Source organism: Balaenoptera physalus (assembly GCF_965194825.1).
Source record: "Balaenoptera physalus genome assembly, chromosome: 1".
NCBI lineage: Eukaryota > Metazoa > Chordata > Mammalia > Artiodactyla > Balaenopteridae > Balaenoptera > Balaenoptera physalus.
In genome coordinates this window covers 174,315,485-174,336,164 of record NC_138882.1, presented here as the reverse complement: position 1 = coordinate 174,336,164, position 20,680 = coordinate 174,315,485, and the positions used below count along the sequence as shown (strand labels likewise).

The 20,680-nt window shown below is 37.5% G+C and overlaps 1 protein-coding gene across 7 annotated transcripts in view; it reads right to left on the bottom strand.

Moving 5' to 3' along the window:
• EYA3 (EYA transcriptional coactivator and phosphatase 3) overlaps positions 1–20,680 on the bottom strand; it is a 121,272-nt gene that overhangs the window by 84,738 nt on the left and 15,854 nt on the right. For 3 of the 7 annotated variants that reach the window (XM_082440313.1, XM_082440314.1, XM_082440315.1), the window contains exon 1: positions 15,108–15,253. The exons of 1 other annotated variant lie outside the window; for it this stretch is intronic. The gene's annotated coding sequence lies outside the window, so the exon portion shown is untranslated. Of the gene's footprint in view, positions 1–5,588; positions 5,749–15,107; positions 15,254–20,680 lie in introns of those variants that run through there. 3 more of the 7 variants (XM_082440321.1, XM_082440324.1, XM_082440322.1) reach the window with 3 other exon arrangements.

The window sequence follows — 20,680 nt, the reverse complement described above, 5'->3', positions numbered from 1 at the left end:
TCAAACAAACAATCTAACTCTACACCTAATGGAACTAGAGAAAGAAGAACAAACAAAACCCAAAGTTAGCAGAAGGAAAGAAATCATAAAGATCAGAGCAGAAATAAATGACATAGAAACAAAGAAAACAATAGCAAAGATCAATAAACCTAAAAGCTGGATTTTAGAGAAGATAAACAAAATTGATAAACCTTTAGCCAGACTCATCAAGAAAAAGAGAGAGAGGACTCAAATCAATAAACTTAGAAATGAAAAAGGAGAAGTTATAATGGACACCACAGAAATACAAAGCATCATAAGAGACTACTACAAGCAACTCTGTGCCAATAAAATGGACAACCTGGAAGAAATGCACAAATTCTTAGAAAGGTGTAACCTTGCAAGACTGAACCAGGAAGAAACAGAAAATGTGATCAGACCAATCACAAGTAATGAAATTGACAATGTGATTTAAAATATTCCAACAAACAAAAGTCCAGGACCAGATGGCTTCACAGGTGAATTCTATCAAACATTTAGAGAAGAGCTAATACCCATCCTTCTCAAACTCTTCCAAAAAATTACAGAGGAAGGAACACTCCCAAACTCATTCTATGAGGCCACCATCACCCTGATACCAAAACCAGACAAAGATGCTACAAAAAAAGAAAATTACAGACCAATATCACTGATGAATAGAGATGCAAAAATCCTCAACAAAATACTAGCAAACAGAGTCCAACAACACATTAAAAGGATCATACACTGTGATCAAGTGGGATTTATCCCAGGGATGCAAGCATTCTTCAATATATGCAAATTAATCAATGTGATACACCACATTAACAAATTGAAGAATAAAAACCATATGATCATCTCAACAGATGTAGGAAAAGCATTTGACAAAATTCAACACCCATTTATGATTAAAACTCTCCAGAAGGTGGGCATAGAGGGAACCTACCTCAACATAATAAAGGCTATATACAACAAACACACAGCACACATCATTCTCAATGGTGAAACACTGAAAGTATTTCCTCTAAGATCAGGAACAAGACAAGGATGTCCACTCTCACCACTATTATTCAACATAGTTTTGGAAGTCCTAGCCAAGGCATTCAGAGAAGAAAAAGAAAAAAAAGGAATAGAAATTATAAAAGAAGTAGTAAAACTGTCACTGTTTGTAGATGACATGATACTATGCATAGAGAATCCTAAAGATGCCACCAGAAAACTACTAGAGCTCATCAATGAATTTGGTAAAGTTGCAGGATACAAAATTAATGCACAGAAATCTCTTGCATTCCTATACATTAATGATGAAAAATCTGAAAGAGAAATTAAGGAAACACTCTCATTTACCACTGCAGCAAAAAGAATAAAATACCTAGGAATAAACCTACCTAGGGAGACAAAAGACCTGTATGCAGAAAACTACAAGACACTGATGAAAGAAATTAAAGATGATACACACAGATGGAGAAATATACCATGTTCTTGGATTGGAAGAATCAATATTGTGAAAATGACTATACTACCCAAAGCAATCTACAGATTCAATGCAATCCCTAACAAATTACCAATGGAATTTTTTACAGAACTAGAACAAAACATCTTAAAATTTGTATGGAGACACAAAAGACCCCGAACAGTCAAAGCAGTCTTGAGCGAAAAAAACGGAGCTGGAGGAATCAGACTCCCTGACTTCAGACTATACTACAAAGCTACAGTAATCAAGACAATGTGGTACTGGCACAAAAACAGAAATACAGATAAATGGAACAGGATAGATAGTCCAGAGATAAACCCATGCACCTATGGTCAACTAATCTATGACAAAGGAGGCAAAGATATACAATGGAGAAAAGACAGTCTCTTCAGTAAGTGGTGCTGGGAATACTGGACAGCTACATGTAAAAGAATGAAATTAGAACACTCCCTAACACCATACACAAAAATAAACTCAAAATGGATTAAGATCTAAATGTAACACCAGACACTATAAAACTCTTAGAGGAAAACATAGGCAGAACACTATGACATAAATCACAGGAAGATCCTTCTGGACCCACCTCCTAGAGGAATGGAAATAAAAACAAAAATAAACAAATGGGACCTAATGAAACTTCAAAGCTTTTGCACAGCAAAGGAAACCATCAACAAGACGAAAAGACAGCCCTCAGAATGGGAGAAAATATTCGCAAGTTAAGGAACTGACAAAGGATTAATCTCCAAAATTTACAAGCATCTCATGCAGCTCAGTATAAAAAAAAAAACCACCCAATCCAAAAATGGGCAGAAGACCTAAACAGACATTTCTCCAAAGAAGACATACAGATAGCCAAGAAGCACATGAAAAGCTGCTTAACATCACTAATTATTAGAGAAATGCAAATCAAAACTACAGTGAGGTATCACCTCACACCAGTTAGAATGGGCAAATCTACAAACAACAAATGCTGGAGAGGGTGTGGAGAAAAGGGAACCCTCTTGCACTCTTGGTGGGAATGTAAACTGATACAGCCACTATGGAGAACAGTATGGAGGTTCCTTAAAAAACTAAAAATAGAATTACCATATGACCCAGCAATCCTACTACTGGGCATTTACCCAGAGAAAACCATAATTCAAAAAGACACATACACCCCAATGTTCACTGCAGCACTATTTACAATAGCTAGGTCATGGAAGCAACCTAAATGCCCATCAACAGACAAATGGATAAAGAAGATGTGGTACATATATACAATGGAATATTACTCAACCATAAAAAGGAACGAAATTCGGTCATTTGTAGAGATGTGGATGGATCTACAGACTGTCATACAGAGTCAAGTAAGTCAGAAAGAAAAAACAAATATCGTATATTAACGCATATATGTGGAACCTAGAAAAATGGTACAGATGAACCAGTTTGCAGGGCAGAAATAGAGACAGAGATGTAGAGAACAAACACATGGACACCAACGGGGGAAAGTGGTGGCGTGGTGGTGATGGGATGAATTGGGAGATTGGGATTGACAAATATACACTAATGTGTATAAAATAGATAACTAATAAGAACCTGCTGATAAAAAAATAAAATAAAATTCAAAAAATAAATAAAATTGGTTGTGGTGATGTTTTCACATCTCTGTGAATGTAGTCAAAACCAATGAATTATATACTTTAAATAGGTATGTGAATTATATCTCAATAAAGCTGTTACCAAAAATATAATAAATAAATAAATAAATAAAACGAAGGAGTAGAGCATGACTACAGGGGAGCTATTTCAGATTTGGTGATAATTTCTCTGAGGTGGTAACAATATTTCAGCAAAGATGTGAATAATCAAAAGTAGAAAACTGTACAAAGATGTAAAAGAGGGCCTTCAGAAGGAAACAAGTGTAAAGAAACTAAAAGGAAAACATCCTGATATGTTTGAGAAATAGCAAAAAGGCTGATGTTAATAAGTGAATAAGTGGTAGGAAATGAGTCCTGAGAAGCAGGCAAGGGCCAGATCACACACAACCTTGTAACACATGATAAGCAGTTTGGGGAGGTAATGGGTGCTTCAAGCAAGAGAATGACATGATTTGATTTATATATACTAAATGCCACGGGGAGAAGAGACTATAAGGAAAGCCCTCCCCAGGCAGATTGTTCCATATGTTGGGAAAGCATTTCTCTGGGCTTTATCCAGGGGACAAACACCAGAAGCTCAAAATAGAGCAAGGGGCAGGAAACTGATGAATGCTCCAGGCACTCTTCCATTCTCCATATTCATTTACTTGGAGTCTGGTATATTTCTGAAACTTCTACATATACTTTCGGATGTGATTTCTTCTCCTAGTTTCTCTATCAATCCAATCTCACTGTTTCCTATCTTTCAGAAATTCACTGAAGTCTATCAGCTGATGGCAATCTTTCTCAAGTACTACCTTTAAAAAAACTTACCTAACTTATCTACTAACACATTCACTCAGAGTCCTCTGTACTCAAGAGTCCTGCTAAGTAGACACAAATATCCAGCAGACCTGCACGCAACTGACCTCTTTTAAGGCTCCCTTTAAAGTAACCCTAAGAGAGCCTTTTAGCTCTCACAATTCAGGCATCAGCACAAATCACATTTCTGTGGCCAAAAAAACAGCAAACAACCACACCTTCTCTGCTGAACTTCCTGTGGACCGACAAAAGCCATCACCATGTTGGTTAACTCCCTCCATAAATAAACAGCCCAGCCAACTGACTGTGGTAAAGTTGGTGAATTCTTCTGGCTACTTTATTTGGGAGGCATGACTAACACATCATGGTACTGTCAGCTGTAGGAATATTTATAGTAACTTTACACTAAACAGAATACTATCAGAACTTAACTGGGAAAGAATTTTTTAAAAAATACATTTAGGCTGTACCAAATTCTTAACAGGAAAAAAATTTTTATCAGGAATAGATTCTCCGAAAAGAACTGTTTTTACAATTTCTAACCTTACTTCTTGGAAAATCGTCCTTTGAAGTTGTCTGTAAAATCATCCTTAATAAAAATTAACACAGGGCTTCCCTGGTGGCGCAGTGGTTAAGACTCTGCCTGCCAATGCAGGGGACATGGGTTCGAGCCCTGGTCCGGGAAGATCCCACATGCCATGGAGCAACTAAGCCTGTGTGCCACAACTACTGAGCCTGCGCTCTAGAGCCCGCAAGCCACAACTACTGAGCTCATGTGCCACAACTACTGAAGCCCGCGTGCCTAGAGCCCGTGGTCCACAACAAGAGAAGCCACTGCAATGAGAAGCCCGCGCGCCGCAACGAAGAGTAGCCCCCACTCGCTGCAACTAGAGAAAGCCCACGCACAGCAACGAAGACCCAACGCAGCCAAAAATAAATAATAAAATAAATTTTTAAAAAAATTTAACACAAACTTTTCCCCACAAGCTTCCAATAAAATTGGGAGATAGCGTTCCACAGGAAAAATTCCAAAACCACAGTATAAAGTACTGAGAAGGAATGAGTTCATCTGAATTAGAGTGTCAAAATGACCTTAATAATAATCCAACAGTTCTACTACATTCCTTCCAACCCTCTTTGGACCTCTCTTCAGTTTTTAGTAACGTGTCAGTCACAAAGCATAAGAGTTTCTCTAATGCATGGAGATCCAGACTCCATAGAACTCTCAGCCTCCAAAACTTTATCTCCACCCTCCTTTAATCTAAAGTTAACATTTCTAAGAGAATCACATTTTTTTCTATAGGCGCTGTGGCCTGACACATGGTATACTCCAACATGAATGTTCTATAAATGTGTCTATACTACCCATTTTCTAAAGTCAAAATTCTACATAGCATTCTATATATCTATCCATCACATGTATCTATCAATCCACTCTCCAGTATTTGAACAAAACTTACTACACGCTATATTACCAGAACTGAGTCTTTTGAAATGCATGTCTTTAGCTGTCAGAACTATAAAATCTAGGTACAGATCTTTTATTAATATTTTACTTCGAATTTATTTATTCCTTCAAAAATCCATCAGCCAAAACACCATCACACATAATTTCAGTGTTGTCATTCAGTACACAGAGTAAAGAACAGTGAAGTAAGTTTTAACACTTGCTATTTTACCCTTTTCAACATAATTCATCTCTGTAAGAGGCAGGCTTGGCAAGCTTGAAGCATGAACTCTGGAGTCTGACTCTTAGGTTCAAATCCCAGTTCTGGCACTGATGAGTGGTGTGGGAGCTTAGACAAGTTATTTAACTTTTCTGAGCCTCATTTACTTCATCTGTAAAATGGGAAAAATAATAATTAGTGTTTTTCTCATAAGCTTGTCATAGGTTTAAATGAGTTAATATCTATAAAGCTCTTAGAATAGTGTCTGGCACATAGTTAGGATGATATAACTGTTAAAGAAAAATAAAATAAAGAAATATCTTAGACATAAGCTAAACAGACTCAGGACAGAAATGTGGTCTTGAGTGAAAGTCAATTCATTAACTAGTTCCTCTTAGTTTTTCAAAGGGCAAAATATTAAAATTATTAAAGGTAAGGTCCAGGGACTTCCTTGGAGGTCCAGTGGTTAAGACTTCACCTTCCAATGCAGGGGATGCAGGTTCAATCCCTGGTGGGGGAGCTAAGATCCCACATGCCTCACGGCCAAAGGCCAGAAAACCAAAACAGATGCAATACTGTAACAAATTCAGTAAAGACTTTAAAAATGATCCACATCAAAAAAAAAAAATCTTTAAAAAAAAGCAAAACAAAACCCAACAACAACAAAAAAGGTAAGGTCCAAATAACAAGAGATTCCTGTGAGAGATTAAAGAAGTTGGGCCTGTAGCTGATACTCTTTGTCCCTGGCTTTGATTCCAACACTCTGCACAAGAACTTCCTTCCAAGTCCTCAAGGAAAGCTGTTTTCAAGCTCCTGGGCAATAAAACATTGAATATCAATCATGTCCTGTTACTTAGCAAATATGAACTCATCATGGTCACAAATACTTTCAGGAGATCCAACTGTGAGTTGTGAGTTATTAATAGTTAACATTTATGTAATGTTTTTTATGGGTCAGGCACTGTTCTAAGTACTTTACGTATATTAACTCTCTTAATCCTCTCAATAAGTCTATTAGATATGTACTATTTACTATTATCACCATTTTACAGATGAGAAAACTGAAGCGTAGAGAGTAACTCAACCAAGGTCATATACCTAATAACTCACCAACCTGGAATTCAAGCCCAGGCAGCCTAACTTCAAAGCCTGAGGTTTTAAACCATAGCTTCGTGCCTCAGTACAGAACATCACAGACAGGACTAATGATTTTAAAAAGCTGACCAAGTTAAAAATGTATGCTGGGACTTCCCTGGTGACACAGTAGTTAAGAATCCGCCTGCCAATGCAGGGGACACCGGTTCGAGCCCTGGTCTGGCAAGATCCCACATGCTGTGGAGCAACTAAGCCCGTGCGCCACAACTACTGAGCCTGTGCTCTAGAGCCTGCGAGCCACAACTACTGAGCCTGCGTGCCTAGAGCCCGTGCTCCGCAACGAGAAGCCACCGCAACAAGAAGCCCACGCACCACAACGAAGAGTAGCCCCCGCGCACCACAACTAGAGAAAGCCTGTGCACAGCAATGAAGACCCAATGCAGCCAAAAATAAATAAATTTATTTATTTATTTATTTTAAAAAAATGTATGCTATGTCATGCTACAGTCACCAATAGCCAGAACTCACAAGCCAGGTAATGAGAAGATACTAAGAAAGCCAGTTTTCTTCTCTATTCTTCCTCATTCTCGTTCTTCTCCCAGGCCTCCCAAATAAATATGAGTTAATACAAGAGAAATGCTTTAAATAGTGCCTGGCACATAGTAAGTGCTCATTACGTGTTAAAAGGAGGTAGTGGTAAAAACAGTAGTGTATGCCTGCTGACCCTGCCTCACTCTAATAGCTGTGATATGCTAGGAACTGTTGATATCTCTACCATCTTTCCCCCTTTATGATTACAGGAAATGAATCAGGATAATAAATAAATACAGTCCACTGTAACAAATCCTAATGACTCTTCAACTGTGTTACTTTCACTTGACTATATACACAGGAGCAAACTGCTTCACTCCTTGGCTCTCTTTTCTTGGTTTACAAAGACTGGAATGGGGCCAGAAAAAAGCAGAATAAAGCAGCTTTGTAACCTTTTGACTAGTTGCCAAGAGCAGAAGCAAGGTTTGTGAAAGGAACTTAATCAAACTAAACTTTGACTGTTAGATGGAAACTAGAAAAGGATTCTAATGATAAAAGCTCTACACATGACCAAGCGTTGTCAACCTCACGATTCTCTATCACTGCAGTTTTTTAAATGATGTGCCTAGACACAGAGTAAAGGACAGAGGTGACAGTAACAAGAATTGGGGCAACAGGGTCTCCCTCTCTCAACTGTTCTGCACAATTATTTAGGTTAAAAGATTAAGAAAATCAAGATACATTTCAGTGAAAAAAAAAAACTCACAAACCCACACATCTCCAATCCCCAAAAAACAATATTGGAAAAAATCTAGCAGTCACTAGAATTTTTCAGACTGCAGGTTCAACACATTAGTGGGTTATCATATCCATTTAGTGGATACCAACAGTTTGTTCTGAATGAAATGCAATTAAACAAAATAGAACAGAAAACATTATAATGCATCACCAATAGTAAAAATAAATATTGTTTCATGAAACATCTGTTTCAATTTTAAATATTAATATGTACATATATGTGTATAAGTACTGGATAACAATGAAAAATGCATCTTATAGTGGGTTGTGATCAAAAAAGTTTGAATGCCATTTTACCCAAAGATTTTAAGAAACTGACCCGGGATTTCCCTGGTGGTCCAGTGGTTAAGACTCCGTGCTCCCAATGCAGGGGGGCCGGGTTTGACCCCTGGTCAGGGAGCTAGATTCCGCATGCCACAACTAAAGATCCCGCACACTGCAACTAAGACCCCGTGCAGCCAAAATAAATATTTTTAAAAAATAAAAAATAAAAAAATAAAAAAACTGACCAGTCAAAAAGGAGGAAAATACCCACTTCAAGCTACGTATGAAAGAACACTCAAAGTTTTAGTGATTCTCTAAATAACAGTTTTTTAAAGGCAAGCCTCTGAAAATGAACAAAAAAGGAAAAAGGAACCATCTGGGTAAGAATCAATAGTTTACCATAGTTATTCCAAACAAACAACAATTTCACCGAATGAGAGGTATCAACACTAAATAAATATTACTAACAGGAGATAAACAGAAATGAGATAAAGCAAAGATTTTCAGTTCATCTAGCTATTAAATCCCACACCAATATGACAGATGGTGCATAAGCAAAAGCTCTAGTACTCACTCTCAAGAACACTTATTTTTTAATGTTATCTAATCACTGCTTCCTAACCTATAGCAAAGTTAAGAACTGATGAAAAGGAAAAACAGATTTGAAAAACTCAGTGAAGTAATAACACACTGATTACTAGGGTATGTTTTTTAATAAGATATGTATGTACTATTTTGTATCCTAAAATGTTCTCTAAATTCTGAAATATTTCAAGAAAAAATCATACACACGTACTTTGGATTATGCTGTCAGTAAAGAGAGTGAGATTATCATATTAATATAATCAATCTAGTAGGAAAAAATTAACATCGTTGTGCTAAATTAAAATGCCCTCTTATTTTGAAAAAAGGAGGAACAACAGGTGAATCTGACCTAAATCTTTTTCAACTACTATGGAAACTAAAGAATAAGTTCAATTCCACCTAAGAGCTAATCATTCTAATTTATTCCCATAGTAACAGTGCTGGTAGCAACAAACTACCAATTTTCCTAAATTCAGTAATTGCTACATTATTAAATTTCAGGTGAAAGGAAACTATTGAAATTTTAGAAAATAAACTGATTATCAAACCCACATATAAAAGAGAGTTGCTTTTGAAATAAAAATCAAATGTTTAAATCAAAGTAAAGAACATTCTAAATACCAGTAAGTAAATCATCATAGCAAAGCTTACACTTTTCACCTCAATAACAATACTTTTCTGACAAAGAGAAAAAAAAAATCAAGACAAAAGCTACTATTAAAAATCAGTGCACTTAATTAACATGTCTGAATTAATAAAGGGAGGTTAATAGCATATAAGAATGAAAATAAGTAGTATCCCTAACCAAGTGTCACTTCTGACCAGAAACAACGGTAGTTTTTTTGTTAACCAGATTCCATAATTCTCAATTGTATTCAAAAAAACTCAGAAAAATAACTTCTCATCACATGTTAAGTCCCAGGCTCTTCCATTAAGCTGCACCTCAACTGATATAAAATCATCTCCTTCCCTTAGAGATGCAACAAAATTTTTAAATCTGGAAATAATAAAAGCACAAAAGAGTAATAGTAATATGACTAACAATATTCTAAATGATTATTTGCATTTTTATTTAAAAAGGAATTGTTTTATGAAAGCACACCTCCTCTTTTCTAAAGTAAAAATAAAAAGACTAATTTAAATATATTACTCTAAACATGGTAGTCCTAAAGAAATGGATGCACTTAATTTTGTACAAATTTCCAAATCTCGAAATGAGACTAGAGGTAAGTCAGAAATTTCAGCTTTAGTCTTCTGTTTTATACTTCAAAGTTGTTAAATTCATATTGGGGACAGTAAGATTTCAGAGTTCAAGACTATTACATAAATTTATTTAATATTCTGCAAATCAGAGAAAGGGAAAAAATTAATGTCAAGGGGTAAACATTTTAGTAACATAGAATGCATTTTATTAAACAAACTGCCTTTTCTCCAAATAACTCAAAAGTAATTAACTTCCATATGATACTTTTTTTAAGAGGGAAGGATATGGATATTACTTGCATTCTTAATATGTGGTTTTTGCCATCTAAGAAACCTAGCTAGTAAAGGGTTTGCAATTTGCCTTAAGCCAGCATTTATAAAAGGACCAGGTAAAACCCTTCTCTAAAGTTCCCAACCAAATGCAGCATTCTTCTGTGTTTCAGAGAAATTGGATTTTTTAACTGTTTTAACCTATGAAGGAAGAAATCATTAAACTAGTAGAACTTTGTACAAAAAGGTCACGAACTCTGGAGCTAGAAAAACTAAGTTCAAATCCACCTCTCCTGCCAACTAGCTGTGTTACTTTGGGCAAATTGTGTAACTTCTGTGCCTTGGTTTTCTTATTTGTAAATGGAGATAAATATAGTACTTACTTCATAGTGTTTTAAGGATTAAAGCGTTAATACTATATGTAAGCCACTTGGTAATTCCTGGCACAGAGTAAGTGCTACACAAAATGTGCTTTTTAAAAAAAATTACTGCTTTACCACTACAGATTTTTACAGTTCAATTGTGAAAAAGTTTCCCAAATGAAAATTACTTAATTTTATGTATAAAGAACATGACTTTACTTATATTAATTAAGCTGTGATACAGATTAATGCAAGAACCTTAAATTCAAATAATGAAAAGAAATCACTGAGTGTTTTGAAAATAGAAAATCATAAAATCTGGTTAAAAAAATCATATGCCGTTGTACTGATAAGAATTGACACCTTCTTAGGATTAAAGCTTATTTTCATTCTAATATGTTAAGTCTTCTTTTTCCCTACACCCTGGTGATGCAGGTTATGTTTAGTCTTACAGTTTAATTCAGATATATACAAATAAAGTCAAATTCAGAATCTAAGTGTAAATGTCAGCCTTGTATAATGTCACCTAGTTCATATGAACTGTCTATATATGTAATATAACTGTACGTAGTAGGTACCCATAAAAAATTTGCTGAAAGGAATGTATTACAAAGATTATTACTATCTCCTACTATAAAACTATTTGTTTTTATTCCCTAGGGAATAAAAACAAATCTAACTAGTACAAATATTAACCAAGCTAATAAGTTAAAGTGCATCCAACACAATCTGTAGCAAGATCTTTAAGATATTAAGCACTGACCGCCTTGGGCTAATCTGTTAATTAACTTACAGTAAGTCAGCACTATCTACAGTTCCTCTTCTGGTTTAAAATACTACTACATATTTAAAAGGGGAAAACAGCAAAGATAAATTTTATGAAGCCCATATTTCAAATATCCTTTTTAATATACTACAAATAAGAGAAAATACCCTAATTATTTCTACATTTAATAATTAGATACCCTAGGACTTAGGTTAATGGGATCAAATAAAAATATCAAGATGATCATGTCGCTGCTGTTTGCTGTGTTCTCTGCCAATAAAACATATCAATAAGGCAGTTTTTGCTTAAGCCATATATTCTGTACAAGAACATGCACCTGTATTTTTAAGTTAATCCGCAGATAGAAAGTCCACATATTTTTCCACTTTACTATAAATATTACAATTCGGCCCCTCGGTATAAACCAATTAAATAATGTATGGGAAAAAAAAAACCTATTCTTAATATCCTTAAATACATTTGGAACTATTTCTGTGTTGAACTATATTCTATGTTGAACAATTCTGAACTATTCTTCCTCCATTTAAATCACATAGAAGTTAAAATATCCTGCTATTATATGCAGAACACAAAAATCTTTTAGACAACTACCAAAAAAGAAGTTCTATGAGCCTTTTGTCTGTAAACAAAACAAAGAGAATGAAGTCATGGAGTGGCTTAGGCAGATCACAGAAACCATCATACCGCAAGGTACAAATGACCAGGACACTGTAAAAATTTAAAATTTTTAAAACCGCATTTTCCTTAAAACATATCCTAGAGTTCAAGGATAAAAATTAAAACATGTAAAACAAAGTACACTACCAAGTAAAATGACAAAAAATAACAATCAAAAATAATCAAACAAAATCAAACAAAAAAACCCTGCAGGCATAAAACTAATATGCATAAATGTATTTTAAATTGAGCCATCAAGGTTACAAACTAAGACTTTGCCAAACTAAAGCAGAAATTTTTATAGAAAACCGACAGTCATTCCTCTCCTGAGCTTTAAAAACACATACATTATGTTGTCTCTAGTGATATTTTTTTCCTTTGGCAGCTAAGCAAGAGGTGTAGGCTTTTCAGTAATTAGAAAGTCTATCACTGTTCTGTACAAAGAACAGGACCATGAATACAACTGCTCCAATGAGACCACAGGATGTTCGTTTCATGTAAGAGCTTTTATGCATAATTTGTATCATAATAGGCCAAAGAGATTTTAGAAGAAAAGAGAGAGAGAAAGAGACTCCTTAAGACTTTTCAACTTCTACTTCTGTACAACAGTTTCTTTCTGGAGTCCCTCTTTGAAGGCAAAATGACTTCAGCCTTGAATTTTAAATTCTGCATCATAGATTTCTTAACCTAAAACGTTCATTCCTATGACATAAATTTATTGACATGCACCACTAAATACATTGTGCTCTCCAGCCTACAGCTTTGAAAGAACTAAAACCCATTTCTCTAAACACATGAACAGGACTTATTTGCGAAAAATGACCTTGGGGAAAACACCACCAATTTAAACCCTGATTTCCGTATTTTGTAAAATAAAGGGATAAGTTTGAATTCTTATGGTTCCCTCCAGCTGTGAACTATAGAAATCAATCTAGATTTAAACAGACATGCTGAAGAAGTAAGAAGTTCAGAAATGAAAAAGGTTGAAAGAGGGCCTTGCATCAATCCAAATATAGGTATATGTATGTACAAAAAAAAAAAAGAGTCCACCAGCCTGGAGGTAAGAAAACATAAGAGTGTCAGCCCATATTCATTGGGGTTAGTTTTTAAAGATTGGGAAATGACGAGGCCAGGATGAACAGAAGCCAGAGTTTCCAAGGTAGGTGCTGGAGAGGAAGTACTAGTAAGGAGCTTTCAAAAGGGCTTCCTCAGCAGTGAAATAAGTCCTGAAGGCCAACCAGAAGGGTCCTTCTCTGTGGCTTCTAGGACTAATACAGTCAAGCTCCAAAGTCCTTTGCTAAAAATAGCTGAAGGGATCAGCCCAATTTTGGAATACGCCAAGGTCTATGCTATGCTTGCATATGTATATGTCTCATATAATGAGGGAGACTTTTCTATAACTTATTAGTCAAAAGAAAAGCAGATGCTAAAAGCTGTATTTATTCTGTTCACTGAAGTACTAAATTTTAGAGCACAATTTACCTGAGAACAGAAACTGATCACACAAAAACATTTGTAATCAAATGCTAGACATACACCATAAATATTGGAAAGACAAAAATAAAAATTATCCAACTCTGTGTCTCAAAATATACCTCAGATAACAAATTTTGGAAAACAGGACACTAACCGTTATTAAAACTAATCCCTTCATTTTAGAGATGACTAAAAGCCTACAGAGACATTTAAGAAATTTATGAGAAACTGAAGTCTCAAAATGAGAAAAAGATGGTTTTAAGACGGTGAAAACAGTAAAGAAAAAAAGAGAAGAATATGCTAAGTAATAAAGTAATGTAATGTCTGGTCTATGAAGAAACAAGAAGAAAAACAGAAAACTTGTCAATACAGTAACAATGAAGAAACAATGTATAAGAAGCAAAGATAAAGATACACATGCACACTGAGTTCAACTAAAGAAAATGTACTTCGAAATTACTATAATGAACTCTTTAGCAGAAATTTTTTCAGTAACAGTACACTAAAATTTTTGGCAATAAGCTTAAAAATCTGGGGCTAATAATCTCCCAAGAAACTCTGTCCTCCGTCATAGCAACTGTCCTATAAGTAAAGCCCGTGCAGAAAACAGAGCTGATCATCCCAGAACATCCGCATGTTTGCCTCAGCTGTGCATATCCATTCTCATGGGATAGAGAACAAGAAAATGACAGAACGTCCTCATGACCTGTCGATTAACAAGATGACACAAGCCCAATCTGCCAGCAATTCCGAGTGCCTGCCACCTGTTAGCCTGCTCTAGCGAAAGCCCCCAAAACTGTGCACCAGCGAAGAACTGGGAACGCCTTTGTTGTTCCCTAACCATGGAAGCTACCAGAGTTCAGTCTAACCCAGCGCCTTAAGGAAAACTTCCCCCAGGCCGGGTAAATCTGCCCAGATCCGGGCTTGGGCAAAGGCCTCCTCTAGCAAAGAAAAGGAGGGAGAACCCAGGCGAAGCACAAATGTCACCTACTCGTCCCGGGAGGGGTAGGGGTCAAGGATGAAGAAAGTTGGAGAACCAGGACCTAGGACCCCAGAGAGAGACAGGCTCAGTTTCGCAGTGGAGCAGGGTGAGCACAACGAGGAGGTGGGCCGTCCTGCTGGGTGAAAACACAGCAAGATTCCAGGATCAACGGTCGGGGAAGAGAGGTGCTGAAGTGAGAGTAGGGGCAAAACCGAGGGGCAGTGGCTTAGGGAAGCGCTGAGGCGAAAAGGCAAGAAACCAGGGCTTTTAAAAGGCGGATGAGGCGGAGGAAAAATAGCAAGGCGAGATGTGAGCGGCGACAAAACAGGCTCAGCTGAGGAGAAAGAGGCGAGGCCGGCGTGGGGGGAAAGGAATGAAATGAGCTCAGGAAGCATTGCAGGGACAAGGGACAGGCAAAGAGAACCCCCACCCACAGGGACCGGGACACAACTCTTGACCCGTCCCTCTACAGGCTGTACTCGACCGGCCGCACTCAGACCCTGTCGGCAGCGGAGACTCACCCAAAGGCTGCAGAGGCCCCACAGAAGGACATGGGGACCGGTCCAAACACACAGGAGAACCAAGCGGCTGCAGGAAACGGCGGCGTTATTGTGACCCGGATGCGCATCCCTAGAAACCGGAAGTTGGCGGCCAGGGTCATCACACAATCCACACCTCGTTCCAACAGAAGACTTTGGGCGCATGTGTCAGGCCTCACGGGGAGGGGCGGGGAAGCGCCTAGACCCCGCCCACTCGGCCGTCCCGGGAGCCCCGCCCCTGATTACGGCCCGCCCGGGCCCTTGGTGGTACTTGGGCCGGGTAGGTTGGTTCATGCGGCGCCTAGGTACCACTGAGGCCCAAGCAGCCCCGGTAAAAAAAAAAAAAATACTCAGCACTCATGTTTCAAGAAGGTGTTTTAAGTTGCGTGTAATTCCTTTATCTCTAAAGCGAAAGTGAAATGTTGGACGTATTTGTTAGATTTAGAAAAACTGTGGGAGGAAGAATCTCTAGGAAATTCTAGAAGGCACTTGGAGGGGAGGCTAGCCCAAGGTGATGGTTTTATTCCGGTATTAGTTTATTCCTAATATTGTACTGAGCTTCCAGTTAACTTCTATTTCGTGCACAATATTTTATGTAATAATTTTATCAGAAACAAGGTTTTTAAATGCTTCGTTAACGTTAAATTACTACCCCAATATGGAAAAGGAGCAGGGTTGAATTAAGGTTTTGTGAGGGCCTGAAGTTTATTCAATTCGGGGGCTCTCTTTAAGGAAACCCACAATTACAAATACAATATTAGGTCTAAAAATGAATCTTCAATGTTAGCAAAGAAATCACAAATCACAAGTTTTTAAAATTTCATAAATAACACAAAATCCAGAAAAAATAAACACTATTAGTTGATACATCTCTAAAGTACGTTTTTTGCTACATTTTTTGGCTGTATCTTCTTTGATCACCTTTTCCTATGACAATTCACTAAGTAATATCATTTACCGGGATCCTTGACTCCTCTCTCTGACACCATACATCTAAATCATCAGTAAATTCTGCAGGATCTACCTTTAAAATCTGTCCAGATTACGACTATTTACTGCCTCTGTTGGTATAAGCCACAGTTAATGTGTGGCCGTTTGCTGTTTTTATACACTTGCCCTTCCAGGGTCTATTAACACAGCAGTGGACTCCTGTTAAAACCTTAATCAGATCAGGTCCCTCCTCCAGTGGATTCCTATTTCAAAATGAAAACCAGAATCCTGCATAAGCCTAGAGGACCCTCAAGACTTGACACCCCCCAGTACAAATAACCTCATCTCCTACTCTTTCCATTATCCCTCTTTTCAAGGCACATTGGCCTCTTTGCTATTCTTCTAACCTGCACATAGACTCAGGGTATTTGTACTTGCTGATCCCTCTGCCGAGAATGCTCTTCCTCCAGATAACTGCATCTTTCACCCTATCACTTCCTTTACATCTTGGTTCAAATGTCACCCTTTCAATGAGAATTTCCGAACACTATATTTAAAATTAAAGTGTTACCCACAAAAATAAACTCAAAATGGATTAAAGACCTAAATGTAAGGCCAGACACTATAAAACTCTTAGAGGAAAACATAGGCAGAACACTCTATGACATAAATCACAGCAAGATCCTTTTTGACCCACCTCCTAGAGAAATGGAAATAAAAACAAAAATAAACAAGTGGGACCTAATGAAACTTAAAAGCTTTTGCACAGCAGAGGAAAACATAAACAAGATGAAAAGACAACCCTCAGAATGGGAGAAAATATTTGCAAATGAAACAACTGACAAAGGATTAATCTCCAAAATTTACAAGCAGCTCATGCAGCTCAATATCAAAAAAACAAACAACCCAATCCAAAAATGGGCAGAAGATCGAAATAGACATTTCTCCAAAGAAGTTATACAGATTGCCAACAAACACATGAAAGGATGCTCAACATCACTAATCATTAGAGAAATGCAAATCAAAACTACAATGAGGTATCACCTCACACCGGTCAGAATGGCCATCACCAAAAAATCTACAAACAATAAATGCTGGAGAAGGTGTGGAGAAAAGGGAACCCTCTTGCACTGTTGGTAGGAATGTAAATTGATACAGCCACTATGGAGAACAGTATGGAGCTTCCTTAAAAAACTAAAAATAGAACTACCATATGACCCAGCAATCCCGCTACTGGACATATACCCTGAGAAAACCATAATTCAAAAAGAGTCATGCACCACAATGTTCATTGCAGCACTATTTACAATAGCCAGGACATGGAAGCAACCTAAGTGTCCATCAACAGATGAATGGATAAAGAAGATGTGGCACATATATACAATGGAATATTACTCAGCCATAAAAAGAAACGAAATTGAGTTATTTGTAGTGAGGTGGATGGGCCTTGAGTCTGTCCTACAGAGTGAAGTAAGTCAGAAAGAGAAAAACAAATACCATATGCTAACACATATATATGGAATCTTAAAAAAAAAAAAAAAGTTCTGAAGAACCTAGGGGCAGGACAGGAATAAAGATGCAGACGTAGAGAATGGACTTGAGGACACGGGGAGGGGGAAAGGTAAGCTGGGACGAAGTGAGAGAGTGGCATGGACATATATACACCACCAAATGTAAAATAGATAGCTAGTGGGAAGCAGCCACATAGCACAGGGAGATCAGCTCAGTGCTTTGTGACCACCTAGAAGGGTGGGATAGGGAGGGTGGGAGGGAGACGCAAGAGGGAGGAGATATGGGGATATATGTATAAGTATAGCTGATTCACTTTGTTACACAGCAGAAACTAACACACCATTGTAAAGCAATTATACTCCAATAAAGATGTTTAAAAAAAAAATTAAAGTATTACCATCCTCCCTGCACTTCCTAGCCCAGTTCCCTCACTTAATTTTTCTACAATAACATTTTTCCCGTCCAACGATTTGCTAGTGAATTTGGTTTAACATCTCGCCCCCACCCCCACCACCCTCCCCTTCCTCCCCCCACCAGAATGTGAGCTCCATGAGGGCAGGCATGTTTGTCTGTTTTGTTCACAGATGTATTTCAGTACCAGAACAGAACCTTGCATGTGGAGGGCACCCAATAAATGTTTGTTGACTAAAAGGATCAATTGCTCATTTACTTTGCTTTTGCTCATCCAAAACCATGCAAGCTGAGCCACCAACTCCACCAGGGGGAGTCCATGAGTAACCAATGTGGTATCCCCAGAAAAGTTATTCCTAAAGCATATACATACACATAATTCTAAAACACACCTACAAGAAAGCACACAAATACCTCCCCAGAGCAAAGAATGCTGGACCTACTATCAATAAAAACCCTCTAATGTCTTCACAGTCCCTTCAGAATAAAATCCAAGCTCTTTACTATGGTCTACAAGGCCCTTCTTGGCCTGCCCTTCCTAACTCTCTGTCATTTCCAGCCTCCCTTACCCTCACATACAGCCATCCTGTTCTTCTTTGTGCTTCTTGTGCAAACCAAACTTTCTTGCCTCAGGGTCTAAGCAAATACCCTTTCTGCTCTCTTGAACACTCTTCTCCAAACCTTCCAATGAATTGTTCCTTCTGCTACTTTCAGTTAAATTTCAGTTCTGAAGGCTTCACGCAGGCCCCCCACGACGCCCATCTCCCGTCTAAAGTGGCTCTTCCATCCCCTTCGCATACCTTATCTTTTCTCCATGGTCCCTATCACTATCTGAAATTACCTTGTTTATTTATCATCTGTCACTAGAAAGTAAGCTCCATGGGGGTCTATATCTCTCTTGTTCACTGCTGAATTCTCAGCACTAGAAGAGTGACTGGCATATAGTAGGTGCTCAATAAACAAAACAAGTAATTACTAAAATTTACTGAAGCTTTACTATGTGTTACCTACCATACACAGTAAATATATAAATGCTCATATTTCTCTTTTAATCCTCCCAACAATCTTGGGAAGTATTATGATTATCTCCATTTTAGAGATGAGGAAACTGAGGCAGGGATAAGTTAAGCAACTTGCTCAAGGCCACACAACTGGCAAGAAGCAAACCCATGACTTGAATCCAGGTCTGCAAGGCTACAGAGCCCATGATTCCTCTCAAACTACAGGAAGAGCAAGTATGGATTCATTTATTTACTAGTTTCTTTTCTCTGACTTCAGACAATTGTGCTTGCTGTCATGGTCAGCAAGAGTGGAAATGTTTGTTGGGGTTTTTTTCCTGCCCTACTGCACTACTCCTGGGGACAGATATCAAGAAATATGCTACGGACTTCCCTGGTGGTGCAGTGGCTAAGAATCCGCCTGCCAATGCAAGGTACACGTGTTCGAGCCCTGGTCCGGGAACATCCCACGGAGCAACTAAGCCCGTGCACCACAACTACTGAGCCTGCGCTCTAGAGCCAGTGTGCCACAACTACTGAGCCAGTGCGCCACAACTACTGAGCCCGTGTGCCACAACTACTGAAGCCCACGCGCCTAGATCCCATGCTCTGCGACAAGAGAAGCCACCACAATGAGAAGCCCGTGCACCGCAATGAAGAGTAGCCCCCGCTCACAGCAACTAGAGAAAGTCCGCGCCCAGCGATGAAGACCCAAGGCAGCAAAAAAATAAATAAATAAATAAATTTATTTTTTTAAAAAAAGAAATATGCTAAAAATATGGTTTTGCTCAAGCTGAGTTGTAACTATTTAGATATTTGCTATATTATTTCTGTAGATTTGAAATATTTCATTCAAATTTTAACACAAAAGAAAGGCTATTCAAATAGTCCAAAAGTATTATGGCCATGTCTTTCTAAACAAAAGCCAAAATGTAAATCAAAACACAAGCCTAATTACACTAAAACTATCTAAAAATAAGTTTTCTAAATTATATATTTCCATTAAAAAGACATAATGAATTAGTGTTTTGTAATAGTTATCAACTTAAACCCTCCTGATTGATCTGAGAGGCTAATGGTCTAGCTTTTGTTTCTGTTGACTTCTCTATGGTACTTAAGGCAATATCTTATTATGTACATGATAGTTGAGCCTCTAAAAGCAATCGAGATAGTTGATGGGATTGTAAAATTGTGCAACTGCTATGGAAAACAGTATGGCAGTCGCTCAAAAAATTCAAAATCAAACTACCATATGATCCAGCAATCCCACTTCTGAATATATAGCCAAAAGAATTGAAAGCACAGTCTCAAAGTGATATTTGCACACCCATGTTTATAGCAGCACTATTCATGATAGCCAAAAGGTAGAAGCAACCCAAATATCCATTGACACGTAAATGGATAAATAAAATATGGTATATACATACTTTATTTTTTAAATATACTTTAGAATACAATGCAGCCTTAAAAACGAAGGAAATACTGTCACATGATACAATATGGATGAACCTTGAGGCCATTATGCTAAGTAAGATAAGCTAGTCACAAAAGGACAAATACTGTATGATTCTACTTATCTGAGGTCTTTAAAGTAGTAATTCATATATATATATATATATATATATATATATATATATATACACACACACACACACACACACACACACACACACACACACACACACACACCAGTGGCTGGGGAAT